Genomic DNA, 15,674 nt, shown 5'->3' on the forward strand with positions numbered 1-15,674 from the left:
AAGTTACTTAAGTACTACCAAGGTATCAAATGTGCAAAACTAATCATACATCCCAATTAAGGTTTTAACTTTACCTCTTGATTCGTGGCTTTATTATGCATCAACAAAATGAAATGAACAAACTTTTTAACTGTATGATCAAGAACATCAATAGTTCAGTAATATTTCAAATAGAATAGATTTTTGTTTGGTTCTCTATTTGAAAAGAAAATAAGAATGATAGGGAGTTAAATAAAGGTGAAAGACGATATGATGTCATTGAATTGTGTAGAGAAAGTACTTTCTAATTTTTTTTCAAGAGCTTATGTCTCCTATTATGGTACTGTCACTTCATTACTTATCATTTTTTACACCCTGAGATGAAATCATTGAACTCTTTAACACCCCGACCCTCTCTTAACCAATGCTCCATGACCTCTGATATTCCAGTCCAAACAAATCATTTTACAAAACTCAACGCACCATAACGGGAGTTTACTTTGAATCTAGCAAAAATCGAAACCTCTCTTAACCAAACTACACTCAATGAAGTTACCCAACATGGGATTTGGGCTAAATTACTCAACAAAGTTTGCCAAGAGTCTAAACTATGGAAATAAATACAAGAAAAAAGACCATTTATGTATAATTTACTTCAACTCATGATGAATGTCATTACCACAAGACAAACAACTATGGATGCGAATGTATCATACAAGCTCAAAATGTCAGCAGGTTATTCAACCTATTTAATGCTAGCATAACCAGGCAGAAGTGATAAACTTACTTCGTCAAACAATTATCAAACACCTTTTTTGATATTCCGTTAAATTACTTAAAGCTTGAACTTGGATTTGATTTCCTAATTCATATTCAATAACTGTCTAAAACAGCATTCCCTTAATTATGAAACAACATTCCCTTAATTACGAAACAACATTCGTGTTCAGTAAAAAAAAATTCGTGTTCACTAAAAAAATAATTAATGAATAAGTTTGTTGAAATAACTACACTCGAGCACGAGGAAACAAATCCAACCAGGAAAAGAAACTAGAACCCTATGAAGCTTCCAATAGACTAAGAGAACAAAAATTGAACAGAGTTTACTAACCTTTGAACAGAACTAAGATCTGAAGGCCTGCAAAAATTGAGTCACCAATGAGCTTTGCCAAATCTGGATTCCCTCGTTGAAAACTTTCATCGAAGGTTTAACGACAAGATCCCTATCTAAAATTTGAGGAGGGATGAACTGTAATGGTTGGTATTCTCCAACCGCAAACAAATGCCTCTAACTCATGTTTCCCTGACCAAATACCGACTTCCAAAGAACGAGAATCAAAATGGGAAAAGGAAATCTAGAAAGAAAAATAAACAAGTGATAGATCAACTAACCGTTTGTTCACAAAATTATAAATTCGTAATGAACATATATGGAGAATCAAAATGAAGAGAAGTTGTTGTATATACTAACCATTTGTTCTCAAGTATGCACTGCTAATTCGAGGAAAAATATTTGGGGATAAAACAAATAAGGGGTTCAGGCTGTACAATTGGGGATATCTGATTAATTAAAGGACAATTGTGGCGTTTATATTAAAACGCCGAAAAGGAACTACTCTATTACTGTGTTTTTTTACGAAAATGCCACTAAGGAACTATTCTATTATGGCGTTTTTTTAATAAACGCCACAAAATTAAGAGTATTTTACGGCGTTTTTTTAAAAACGCCACTAAAATATTATTCTTTAGCAGCGTTTTTTGATACAAAAACCGTAAAAGTAAATCTATATCTACGTTTTTGTATACAAACACCGCTAATAACCTTTAATTTACATAATATTAGTTTATTTTACAACTAATCATTTCTGCTCTATATCTACTAAATTCACTGATATATGTAGCTTTATATAAGTAACAACAACCATACATTTGAATTAAGACATTAGGTATGCTTAAAAAGGCTTAACAACATAATACATTACAATTTAGAAACATTAAAGTTATGCATAAACAGTCTTCACTATATTGTTCATTAGAATTTAGTTTTGGTCATTCGTGGGGAAATGATGTAGGAAAGTTGTTTTCCTTGTTTGACGACGCATCGTTAAGTTTTTCGCCCTTGTAAACTCTATATGGATAAACTCTTCATCCATTTCACCAAATAAATCTCCTACCTCCGGTTCACCAAGAAGAGTCCTTGCGCGCTTCAGTGCTTCACTTGAAACAGATAACTACCTTCCACCTACAGTATGAAACTTGATTATAAGTGGCTTGCGAACTGAATAAAAATTAAAATAAATTAAAATAGATGATATAAATGTTTACTTGGAGTAACAGGAGAGGCAACTTCATCTTCATTGAGGATATATACTACTTTTGCAATTGAAGATTCTTTCAACGCCACATAGTTACCAAATTCAATTCTAAACATCGGGTATTTATGCACTCCTCTATCATCGTTCTCAATAAGCTTCGAATATCTATGAAATTTGACTGAGCGTAAAAAAACAAATTATAACGGCTGAAAGATTCATAGATTATTATCTTCAAGAAGGAGATCGACCAGGGAAGGGTATGGAGCAATAGGAGTTCCTTTCGGGTCATCATCGAGTTTTGACGGCGAGACCGGACCGATATCCTCCCAACGATAATTTGATCCATCATCAGAGTAAATACACCACGTAGACGTTCCGACGATAATTTCTCTTAGTCAAGGCAACACCTGCTCTTTTTTTCTCAAATACGTTAGCTTTCTGGGTTTTCCCCATTTTCAGAAAACCAAAAAAATGAAAAATATCATTAATGATAAGAGGGATCAACCGTGCAATTGTGTTATAGTTCGTCGGTGAGAGGCCCGATTTGGTCGTCGGGACATACAAACGACGACGTCGCTTGGAATCGTTTGAGAGTTGTTGTTGTACCAGAGAAGAAGCTTTGAGGGAAGAAGAGTTTAAATGATTTTAGGGTTCGGGTAAGAGAAAATGAGGACTATATATTTAACATTTTACGGTGTTTATACAAAAACAAATGCCACTATTGATTACACTATTGTGGCGTTTGTTAAAAAATGCCACTATTGATTAATACTATTGCGGCGTTTGTCTAAAAACGCCACTATTGATTAACACTATTGTGACGTTTGTCTAAAAATGCCACCATTGATTAACACTATTGCGGCGTTTGTATAAAAACGCCACTATTGATTATCACTATTTTCGCGTTTGAGGAATAAATGCCACTATATGTGTAATATATTATGGCGTTTGTGGTATAAACGCCGCTAATTTACCACTCTATTGCGACGTTTTGGCTAAAACGCCGTAAAATTTATACTCTATTACGGTGTTTGTGATATAAATGCCGCTAATTTACCATTCTATTGCGGTGTTTTTTTTGTAAAAACGCCGCTATATGTCAACTCTATTGCATCATTTTTACAACAAATGCCGTTAAAGTATCAATTTGTGGTGTTACGATTGTAAACGCTGCTATATGTTTAACTTTTGTGGCGTTTTCTCTCCAAATGCCGCTACATATCAGTTTTACTGTAGTGTTGGTGATGATTATTATGAGTGGTTCAACAGTAACGGGAAATCGTTTCTGCTTTCCGAGGATGCACGAGGGCAGACCTTTCAGTGACATCGATAGAGACGTTCACCGCCACAGCACCATCGTCCCCCGACTCGTGGACGGAGAGCAGGTGCTTCCGGTCCTCAGCTGCACCAGCAGGACCTTCACAGTAGCCACCGTCTGTAGCGACTTACCTACCGTAACCATATATGATGCCGTCATCGCCTTTCCCTTACTAGATACCACGTAACCTGGTTTTATGACCCCGCCGTCGCCACCGTCACAGAGTTATAGACCCCTCCTGGAGGATATTATGGGTCTATGTTTGTAGATCCGAATTGGGGTTCATATACTGGTTATTTGGCGGGTGCAGCCTCATCACCCGTGGTCACCGCACAAACACCTCCTGTACAGTTTTTACACTCATCGATGTCTGGGTTTTATGAGTTTTCTCAGTTTTCGCAGGCCGGTGGGATAGTCAGTCATACACCTCCAGGGTCCTTATTCTATGGAGGTGCTACATCGTCATCAACTCCTCATCAACAAAATGTATCTGCTCATGATGACGACGACGATGACGACGATGGTGATGATGATGACAGCGAGGACTCACAACCAGTTATATGAAGAAATCCTCCTCGAGATCGACAGCCACCACCTTGTGGAACACATTCGCACCGCAGACATCGATAGATTTTGTTTTTTTTATTATATTTGTATTTAGTTGTTTATTGGACTTTTTTTTATTGTAATTTTTTTATTATTTATCATTAAATACTTACTTTATTTTGTTAATTTGGTTGGATTTTTTTAAATTTTTTTTGTTTATTTTGTTGGACTTTTTGTTAATTTATTTTGATAATTTTGTTTATTACCATTTAATATCAATTATTGCTATATGGTTATTTTTTACCATGTATTACACTTATTTTAAGTTTGTTGTATTTAGAATTATATTCAAATACCAAATTATTATTAGTTTGATAAAATTTAATAATTGTGTTCGATAACTTTCTTAAGTTTGTCACTTATTATCTCTTTTATTATAATCACATATAACACAAATTAAAGTAAATGCAAATTAAAGTACCAGAATTATTATTTGATAAACAAGTACATCAGTTCCTCATCAATTGTTACTTGATGACAACAGAAGTGGACACGTTCTCCTAGTGTGTCCTGAGTTTCTACAATGCCCACATTTTTTGTCATGTCTATATGTTTCTCGAATATCCATATCACAATGAATTCGAGTGGATTTTGGACGACCACGCTCCCTCAATAAACTCGGATTTGGTACAAATGTAACCAAATTCTGAACCTCATCAGGGTCTTTGTCATTACCTATAGGGGGAACTCAAATTCGTATACCTTAAAAACTTCTGATAGTAGGTATACGGGATCCAAAACAATGGTTATAGCCTTGATGGGTATGCGAGCAAGCTGCTATCACATCACATGAAAGCATGGATACTTCAGAGCTTGAAAAAAACCCGCAGTCGCACGTTCTGTCCCATAGATTTACTCTTAACGACACAGCTTCAATCCCTTGAAGAGGTCGCGACAACTCTGTGACACGAAATAATGCATGTGTTCTAGAGAAGCTTGTTAATTCCATTTGATGCAGCAATAAACTAATCTAGGGTGATAGACATGACCGCCTTGTATCCAGGTTTGAGCTTGTCCCCCAAGCTTCGCAAAAAGCACCCCCAAATGAAAATATGTAGTTTTTACCAAAGTCGCTACAGGTAAGTGACGTGCACCCTTTAAGGTCGAATTGATTACCTCAGTCAAGTTGGTCGTCATGTGTCCATATCGATATCCACCATCATATGCGTTTGTCCACATTTCTTTATCGATGAGGCTGATATAATCGTATCCTTCCTCGTTCTTCATCCGTAAATCTTGAAGCATGGATTCAAATGTTTAAGGAAGTTGTTCGCAACCTGATCAAAAAATGTAGAACTTACTAACTTTGTTTCTTTGCAAAATTAAAATGATCAAAAGAAAACAAACTACATCAGTTTCACTTACCCATGCGCACAAGTAATTGACGCTCATCATTCTTCTTGTACCTTCCATGGTAGTTCGCATCAATGTGTTAGATACAATACCTATGTTGGACAAAGGGTGGTTGCCACATTGGACCCAAAGACTCCATTGCTGCTTTGATCCCATCTCTACGATCTGAAATGACACATATTTTTTCCCTCTTGATAATATGTATACGTAAGTTTCGGAGGAAAAAAACCAAAGAATCTGTATCTTCTCATTCAAAAAGAGCAAAAACAACTGGAAGAATGTTGTGATTACCATCTTGGACAATTGCCAATAATAAAACTTGCTTGTATTTACCATACAAGAAAGTATCATCGATCTGGACCACAGGATTACAGTATTTGACAACATTAATGTACTGTGGGTAAGTCCAAAAAACCCGGTAGAATTGGCATCGATCGCGAAGAACTCGATCATTATGGTATGCATAGGAGGTTTCGAAGTCCACAATCCCAGGATTCAACCTCCGCACCAGCCTAAACCAACTTGGAAGTTTGTTGTACGATGCATCTCATTCGCCATGAAGTTTGACAATGGTATTTTGTTTTGCCAACCAATCTTTTTTATAGGAGACAGTGTACCCATACTGCGATTGTATAGCTGAAATCAACACAACAACATATGGGAGCTTGCTTTTACCATGGGCATGTTGGCTTGGCAGATCACTTCAGAGTCTAAGTTAGGATGATCTTGGTTGATCCCTCCAGCACAACATGTGTGAGGATCGTTGTATACTGTTAGTTCCCATATATTGTTTTTTCTCTTCCTCTTCGATACGTGAACCATCCAATTGCATCTATTTTCGCGTCGGGCACAGTGGTATACATATTTTTCTGTCATGGAGCGGTCGACTCTGGATTAAACATAATTATAGATATTGTAATTTTTTATAGCCATCATCGTTTCTTTTTTTCTTGAAAACTTCATTCCTAAAGATAACTCACCATTATTTATTGATGAGTAATATCCATAGTCATCGAGATGAGGCATATCCTCAAATTTTGGCACATACATTGCACCATAATCAGCTTCATACATGTGTACTCCACATTTAAGGGAACTTCGTCTACATCATCATCATCATCGGAGTTGAATTGTGGTGATTCTGGGTGCATGAATAGTCCAGTCTCAGCACCATCCGCACCAGGCTCACGAAGCGGTTCTTCTGGTAGAGATGATGGTTCCTCCATGCTCTCCACATTTAGGTCGAAGAACCTACTACTTGCACGCCTTCCCCTTAAACTAGAAGGCATATCGACATTAAGATCGAAAAAGCTCACATTCGAATGTCTCCCCTGGAACTTGAAGCCATCCTGTCAAATAGAAACTGTACATATTGTTGTGTCGATGACATCTCCATATTAAGGTCAAATAAATTTGCAGATGAATGCCTTCCCCTTGAACTGGACGCGATGTTTCCATATGGATCGTTCGTAGACCCACCTCGGTACATATCGTAAGGAGTTACTGATGAATGTATCCCCATTGAAATTGATGTGACGGTACCATGATGTGGATTTCCCATTATGACATTAAAACCATTACACATTACTGTAGTCGGGCTGTCAACTTGATCAACTTGTTCAACCAACCCATAGTGGGAGCTTAATGACTGACCCCAACTAGCACACACTTGAACAAACTTTGCATACATCTCAATATCGGCGTTTGAATAATTACTTTGAGAATCAACCATCATTTCAACATCATCATTGTTCGATAGTTCGAATGCTGTATAAGTTAATGGCAACAATGATGTTGGAAATATGTACTGCAACGACGATATTCTTCTACTACTTCCAACATGAACCTTCCTCAAAATCTTCGTTATCAGCTCCTCAAGAGTTATGTTTTTCTTGAATGATATTTTAACACTCTCATTTTATACGAAAACAATGACGGTTTCATCTTCTCGAATTTCTCCATCATAATAAACAATAGCTGAAAGTCGCGTCATTCTTAGAGTTTAAAAATGCGACAATATTATATCTGCAAAAAAGCAACTGAAACAAACCTAATTAAATAAATAATATATGAACGAAAATATAACACAATAAAAATTTTAAACATAAAAGTAAATAATTTAAATAATATAATTTTATCATGCTTTCCAATTTTACAAACACAAAAATTAATTGAAAACAATTAGTATATTTTTTTTTCAAATAATCATATATAATTATAAAAAATATTATAACAAAATTACCTTCTAACGAAAGATCGAACGAACTTCTGAATCAAATATAAGAGGATTGTCGGGTGTTATTTACTGGTTGAAATGATTGTTGTATTAATTTCTCGGTTGAGAGGGAATTGTGAGAGAGTTTACGGGGAGAGGGCTATTTATAGCAGAGACGATGCTTTAAAGCCGAGAAGTGCGGATAAATTATGCAAGGCGCGGTCTCTGCATCGCGCCTTGCATTATGCATGTGTGATAATTGAAAGGCGCGGCCCCTGCACCGCGCTATAGCCATACGTGGCATAAGGCACGCCCGCTTTAGCCACGTGTATCCAACTCAGCATAAGACGCGCTTCAGAGGGCGCACATTATCCCACGTGACGCCAGATCAACCTAAAGTTCATTTCAGGGAGCGCGCCTTTTTGTAAAGGGTGTTAGATCGAAAAATATAATCTGAACGGTCTCTGACAGAAAAAAAAAAGGTATAAGGTGATTTATCGGAAAAATCGCCTCAATTAATATTCATAATGACAATAGTATTAAAAAATATCGAACAACTAAAACAACATAGTAATTGTCGAAACTCAGGACATACCAAAAGGGGGTAGTTCTGCGGTGCGGCGCCTAAAAAATGGCTAATATACGGCGTGACCGGTTAAACAAGTGACCGGTTAAAATTTAGACCGGTTATGTTATATTATTTAACCGGAAATATTATAAAGTACAATAACATACTAGGTAGCGCTTATATAATGTAATAGGTAGCGCTTATATTTACCTATTTTATAAGTAAACCGGAATATTTATACCGATAGCATTGCAAATTTACCTATTACATTATATATATTGAAAGTGTCCATACTTTTTATAAAAAGGATCTATACTTCTTTTAAAGTTATGTAATTTATGTTTCAATTTTTTTTAATAGTGTTTCATGTTTTCCACCTACAATATTAATTTAATAATTTCATTTGCACAAAAAATTATTTGATTGTTTTGATATTTTATAAAATATTATTTAGAATTTTTAATTTAATAATATATATCGTAACGTAAAAAATAAATCATTAGACGCCTATAATTACTAAATTAATATCTTAAAGCTCACTCAAAAGATAACCTTAAATTAATGTTTTCCACAGTGAAAAAAGTATAGACACTTTTATAAAAAGGATAGACACTTTACAATATAACCACTACCTATTACATTATATAAACGATACCTATTACATTATATAAGCGCTACCTATTACATCATATGTTTACCTATTATATTGAAAGTGTCCATACTTTTTATAAAAAGGATCGATACTTTTTTTAAAAGTTATGTAATTTATGTTTCAATTTTTTTAACAGTGTTTCATGTTTTCCACCTACAATATTAATTTAATAATTTCATTTACACAAAATATTATTTGATTGTTTTGATATTTTATAAAATATTATTTAGAATTTAAATTTAACAACATTAACCAAAGATAATAATAAATATGTAATATATATGTTTATTGTTTTTAATTTAATAATAATATATACCGTAACGTAAAAAATAAATCATTAGACGCCTATAATTACTAAATTAATATTTTAAAACTCACTCAAAAGATAACCTTAAATTAATGTTTTCCACAGTGAAAAAAGTATGGACACTTTTATAAAAAGGATAGACACTTTACAATATAACCACTACCTATTACATTATATAAACGATACCTATTACATTATATAAGCGCTACCTATTACATCATATGTTTACCTATTATATTGAAAGTGTCCATACTTTTTATAAAAAGGATCGATACTTTTTTTAAAAGTTATGTAATTTATGTTTCAATTTTTTTAACAGTGTTTCATGTTTTCCACCTACAATATTAATTTAATAATTTCATTTACACAAAATATTATTTGATTGTTTTGATATTTTATAAAATATTATTTAGAATTTAAATTTAACAACATTAACCAAAGATAATAATAAATATGTAATATATGTTTATTGTTTTTAATTTAATAATAATATACCGTAACGTAAAAAATAAATCATTAGACGCCTATAATTACTAAATTAATATCTTAAAACTCACTCAAAAGATGTATATACCTAAATATGTAGTTAACAAACATACCTAAATATGTAGTTATTGTACATACCTAAATTTAATGATAATATACTTGTAGTTATTGTACATACCTAAATATGTACTGCGAATTTAATGTTGTACCCACCCTTTAACTACTACTACCAATGCCACATCCTATTGAAAGCAGCACGACAGAAACATGTTCAAAATGAACCTTTGCTTACATCTCCATCAACTCCTGGAGCACTGAACTTGCACAACAAAATTTTTGCCATGGATAATACTGATGTAGACAATGTTAAGCCAACCGAGGAATGCCATGAAGTACATAATGTTGATGAATCTGACAGATTGGTTGGTCAGCTCTTCTGTTCACGTGATCAAGCTTGGCACTCTTACAAGGGATTCGCACGGGAACATGGGTTTAGTGCACGTAAGGGAACAACACGGCTTGACGTGGAAGGGAATGTGAAGACACAAGAATTTTGTTGTTCCAAAGAAGGGTTTCGAGTATCAAGAGTCAATACTGTTGATCGTCAACGTGCTCATACGCCAGTCACAAGAACAGGATGTAAGGCTAGAGTCGTAGTTACAGCAACAAATACAAACGATCAGTGGGTTATAAGTAAGTCTGATCAGAAACATAATCATGCATTGTGCACACCTGCTATGACACCATTTATGCGTTCTAATAGAGCTGTAAGTAAGGCTGATATCGATGAGGCAACAACATTGAAAGAGGTCGGTGTTGGCACGTCACAAGTAATGAACTATTTAACGCAGCAGGCAGGGGGCTATCATAATGTTGGATTTACACATAAAGACCTCTACAATGCACTTCAAAGAGGTAAAGCAAAGGAAATCGTCGATGGGGATGTGAATACGCTTATTGCCTACTTTGATTATAAGAAACATGATGATCCCGGGTTTTTTATGACATACTCGGCAGATGAATCGGGGGCATTGTATAATCTTATTTGGTCGGATTCTACATTGAGATCGGATTACAATGCTTCGGTGATGTAATTGCGTTCGACACAACGTACAAAGATAATTTGTATGGTCGACCAATTATGCCTATTGTTGGTGTCAATCATCGCCATAACACAATTGTGTTTGCCACTGTCATAATCGCTGATGAGACGTCTCAATCTTTCGAGTGGGTGCTACAGAATATTTTAGAAGCCATGATGAATAAATCACCTATTTCCGTTGTAACCGATGGGGATAGGGCAATGCAGAGGCTATCAAATCTGTTATCCCTTATGCTAAGCACAGATTATGTTCTTGGCATCTTTCTCGCAATGCACAAGCTAACATTGGTGACCCAAAGTTTACAGCAGCATTCTCAAAATGCATGGCTTCCTGGTGGACAACCAAGGAATTTGATATTCAATGGCGTTCGGTTGTTTCAGAATTCAACGTCCAAAAGCATCCATGGGTGATTGAGAAGGGAAATACACGACACTTATGGGCACAAGCATATCTAACTGGTCATTTCTTTGCCAATATTCGCTCAACACAAAGGTGCGAGTCTATGAATGCTTCACTAGCTATTGCACTGAAACACAAGAAGACATATTTAGATGTTGTTCGTGCAATTGAAGATGGAATTAGTAGAATGCGTGTGAACGAGTTGAAAGCGGATTACTTAAGTTCCCATACGAAGCCCTTCCAGATCACAAAACTGGTCGACCTTGAAAGCCATGCCGCTGCGATTTTTACCCGCGAATCTTTTCGTGTGTTCCAAGATGAACTTATACGGGAGACATTGTACCGGATTGAGGCAGAGATTAAGTCCTTATCAGATGAATGTCAACATTATATTTTGTCAAAGTACGCAGAAAAAAATAGGAAATTTGAAATTAGTTTTGATTCTCGTACGAAAACTCTAATTTGCTCCTGCAAAAAATTCGAGACCGTTGGACTTCCGTGTCGCCATCAACTTCACATTTTGAAGCAATTGGACTACACATATTTACCCGGGACTTTGATTCAAAGTAGGTGGACTAATGATGCGAAGGCTTCTGCACCCAGCTATGTTGATTTGAATGTGTCTCCAGAAGTGATGCAAATGGCAAGGTTCGCTGCTCTACGTTCAACGTCAAGTAGGTTATGCTACATTGCATCAAAGACAGACGAGTCTTTCAAAACCGCAAGAGATGAGATGAAAAAACTAATAGAAGAATTAGAAAACTCGTTTGGTTTGAATCATTCAGTCAACCAGAGCATTGTAGTAAACAATGTTCGTGACCCTCAACGAAAACAACGCAAGCGAAAAGAAGTGCCGAAGAACAAGGTCGAGAAGAAAATTAGGCGATGTGGGTACTGCAACGGTGAGGGACATAACAAACTAACATGTCCTCAAGTCAAGCTCAGTTTGAGTACAAGCACACAGCCTACATCAACTGATTTTTTCGAAGACAGAATGGAATGACAACGATCTCCATATAATATATCGTAAGTATCAACATGACTCCTATTGTATGTACATATAAATATTTTGAATGAAGGAAGAAAAACCGCGTTACTTAAAATTACCGACACTTTTTTAAATGGTATCGACACATTTTTCTTCCAATCTGGACATAAAGTACCGACACAATATTAAAAAGTGTCGATATAGGTTGTAGACCTATTCGCGCATAAAACTGGTATATTTATACCGATAGCATTGCAAATTTACCTATTTTATTATAATATGTTGAAAGTATCCATACTTTTTATAAAAAGGATCGATACTTTTTTTAAAGATATGTAATTTATGTTTCAATTTTTTTTAAGTATGTTTCATGTTTTTCCACCTACAATATTAATTTAATAATTTCATTTGCACAAAAAATTATTTGATTGTTTTGATATGTTATAAAATAATATTAAGAATTTTTAATTTAATAATAATATATATCGTAACGTAAAAAATAAATCAATAGACGCCTATAATTACTAAATTAATATCTTAAAACTCACTCAAAAGATAACCTTAAATTAATGTTTTCCACTGTGAAAAAAGTATAGACACTTTTATAAAAAGGATAGATACTTTACAATATAACCACTACCTATTACATTATATAAACGATACATATTACATTATATAAGCGCTACCTATTACATCATATTTTTACCTATTATATTGAAAGTGTCCATACTTTTTATAAAAAGGATCGATACTTTTTTAAAAGTTATGTAATTTGTGTTTAAATTTTTTTAATAGTGTTTCATGTTTTCCACCTACAATATTAATTTAATAATTTCATTAACACAAAAAATTATTTGATTGTTTTGATATTTTATAAAATAATATTTAGAATTTAAATTTAACAACATTAACCAAAGATAATAATAAATATGTAATATATATGTTTATTGTTTTTAATTTAATAATAATATATATACCGTTATGTAATAGGTAGCGCTTATATTTACCTATTTTATAAGTAAACCGGTATATTTATACCGGTTATATTACAAAATTGTCTATTACATTTTTCAGTCGACACTTTTTTAAATCGACATTTTGTTGTGGATATCATCGAAAACAATGCTATAGTCATGTGTTTCGATACATTTGCAAGCAGATGTAAAATACATTAGTATTGATATTTCAACAATCCTCAAATGTATATGTACACATAGAAGCAAATATGGAATAATTAATGAAAATATAAACACAATATAATCACACCAAAATATAAATACACAATAATGTTCAAATAATGTACCGACAAACAAAATTAATCCGATGAAAAAGGGTTATTTCTAACGAAGTCCGGAACATTAGAGGCCTTCAACAAATTTTCCAAATACTCTCGTATGTTTCCGCCTTTTTCTGAGGACATACATAAATAATTTCAATTATCAAACTAATGAGGTGCAATTTTACTAACAATAAACTAAATTCGCATAAGCATGAATAAATTTGTGTCATACCTAGAGCATTGTCGTTCGAATGGGAAGCAGCGTCAAAGGTATGTGGACATATGTAATTGTATTTCTATATAAACACATAAGTTGTTAAAATAATCAATGTCTGAACACCTGTTCAACTGGAAAAACATATTGCATAAATGCAACTTACCGGATTATAAATCATTTTTTCCGCTGAATCATCGACCAAAAGTGTATTTAGCTAGTTAAAATCTGGACACGCGTTCCAAACATCATTGAGATCTTTACAGTAGGTAACAGAATCGTATGTTTTGCATTTTTTTTTATCCTGTTCACAAAAAGTCGAACATAAATATGTAGGAATCATAGACAACGAAAAGTCAGCAAACTGTAATGACATTCATCTTACCCACACGAATAGAAAATGCTCGGAAAATACAGGTAGTTTCTCAAGTACACGGTCGACGTTATGCCTAAGATTGTAATCAAGTTTGAATGTTAACATTCAAATGTATATTAACGATTTTGACTACAGTAATTCAATTGCTTCAAACATGTTCTAACCTCATCTTTGAAGACCAAAGGGCAACAACAAAATTGTCGACACAAAATTGCATAAATTCAAATAATCCTCTTCTGAGGACAACATCTACAACATGAAGAAAATGAGATTAAAGTTCTACGCTTATATGTTAAAATAATGGATACAAAAGAATAGAATTAAAACCTGCAGGCAGTCTTGGGATGTAGGCAAGGACACCATTTAGATCAAAAATTAAAAGTTTTCTTGAAGGCGGCGTTGCAGACACGATATACTTGTTTGGATCATCATCTTCATCATCATCATCATCATCGTCATCATCTTCATCGTCAGCTTCATCGTCGTCATCATCGTCATCTTCATCGTCAGCTTCATCTTCTGCGACCGCTTGGTTGTCCACATCTGTTAACAATTTAATAAAATAAAGTTCAGAACGTGTAAATGTTAAGAAACATAGATAATGAATTACCTAACTCGTTTGATGTCGTTGACGTAATTCGTTACGCAACATGGAGACTTCACGTTGCAATGATGAAATATCGGATCACATTCCACTCACAAGGGAATCAATATGCTCCCGAAAATTGACCATGTATTCCATCACGGTCTTAATTGTGACATCCTCTGCAACTGGAACTGGAGCTTCTTCCATCATTGCTCTCCACTTGGTTGCTCTTCTTCATGGCCAACGGGGTCCATTTCCTCCCTCTCTTGATCTAATCCGACATCCTTGACACGCTTCCAACCGAGTTTTTCAACAAAATCATATCCCTCTTTTTTAATAAATACCATGTCAATCTTGCGGGTTAATCGAACAGGGGCGTCATGCGAAAAATCAACTTCCTTCTTCTTCAACAGATGGGTGATGACACATCCATATGGTAGTGTAGTTGAAATTGTTGCTCCCTTTGTGACCATATATACAATTGTATTAAATATGAGTTTTGCAATGTTTGGAGCCGTTTTGGATTTATACTTTGCTATCCACCAATAATCGCTGTCTCGAAGCATTGAATGTTTTCCCCCACTAGGCCGGATATACCATGTGAGCATTTTGTGAAACACTCTCGACTCTACATCGAGGTGAATTGGGCTATTTCTAGCAACCCGTTTAATTGTAGACCAATCTACACCATTTTCATCTGAATCCCCTGTATTCGCTACACCTAAACCCTCCGCAATAGTTTCTGGAGATATATATATATCCTTCCCCATGACATGTGTATTAATTCCTATTATATTAGTTTTATTAGGCTCGTGCTGTAAGGAAGCATTGTTGTAGAAGACTCTAACTAGGTTGGGATAATATCTTGGTTCTACACCAAGGAATTCAAGCCAACCCCAAGATGTAAATGTGGATTTAAAACTAAATGCA

Source organism: Hibiscus syriacus, unplaced genomic scaffold (assembly GCF_006381635.1).
Source record: "Hibiscus syriacus cultivar Baekdansim isolate YM2019G1 unplaced genomic scaffold, ASM638163v2 tig00003041_pilon, whole genome shotgun sequence".
Classification (NCBI taxonomy): domain Eukaryota; kingdom Viridiplantae; phylum Streptophyta; class Magnoliopsida; order Malvales; family Malvaceae; genus Hibiscus; species Hibiscus syriacus.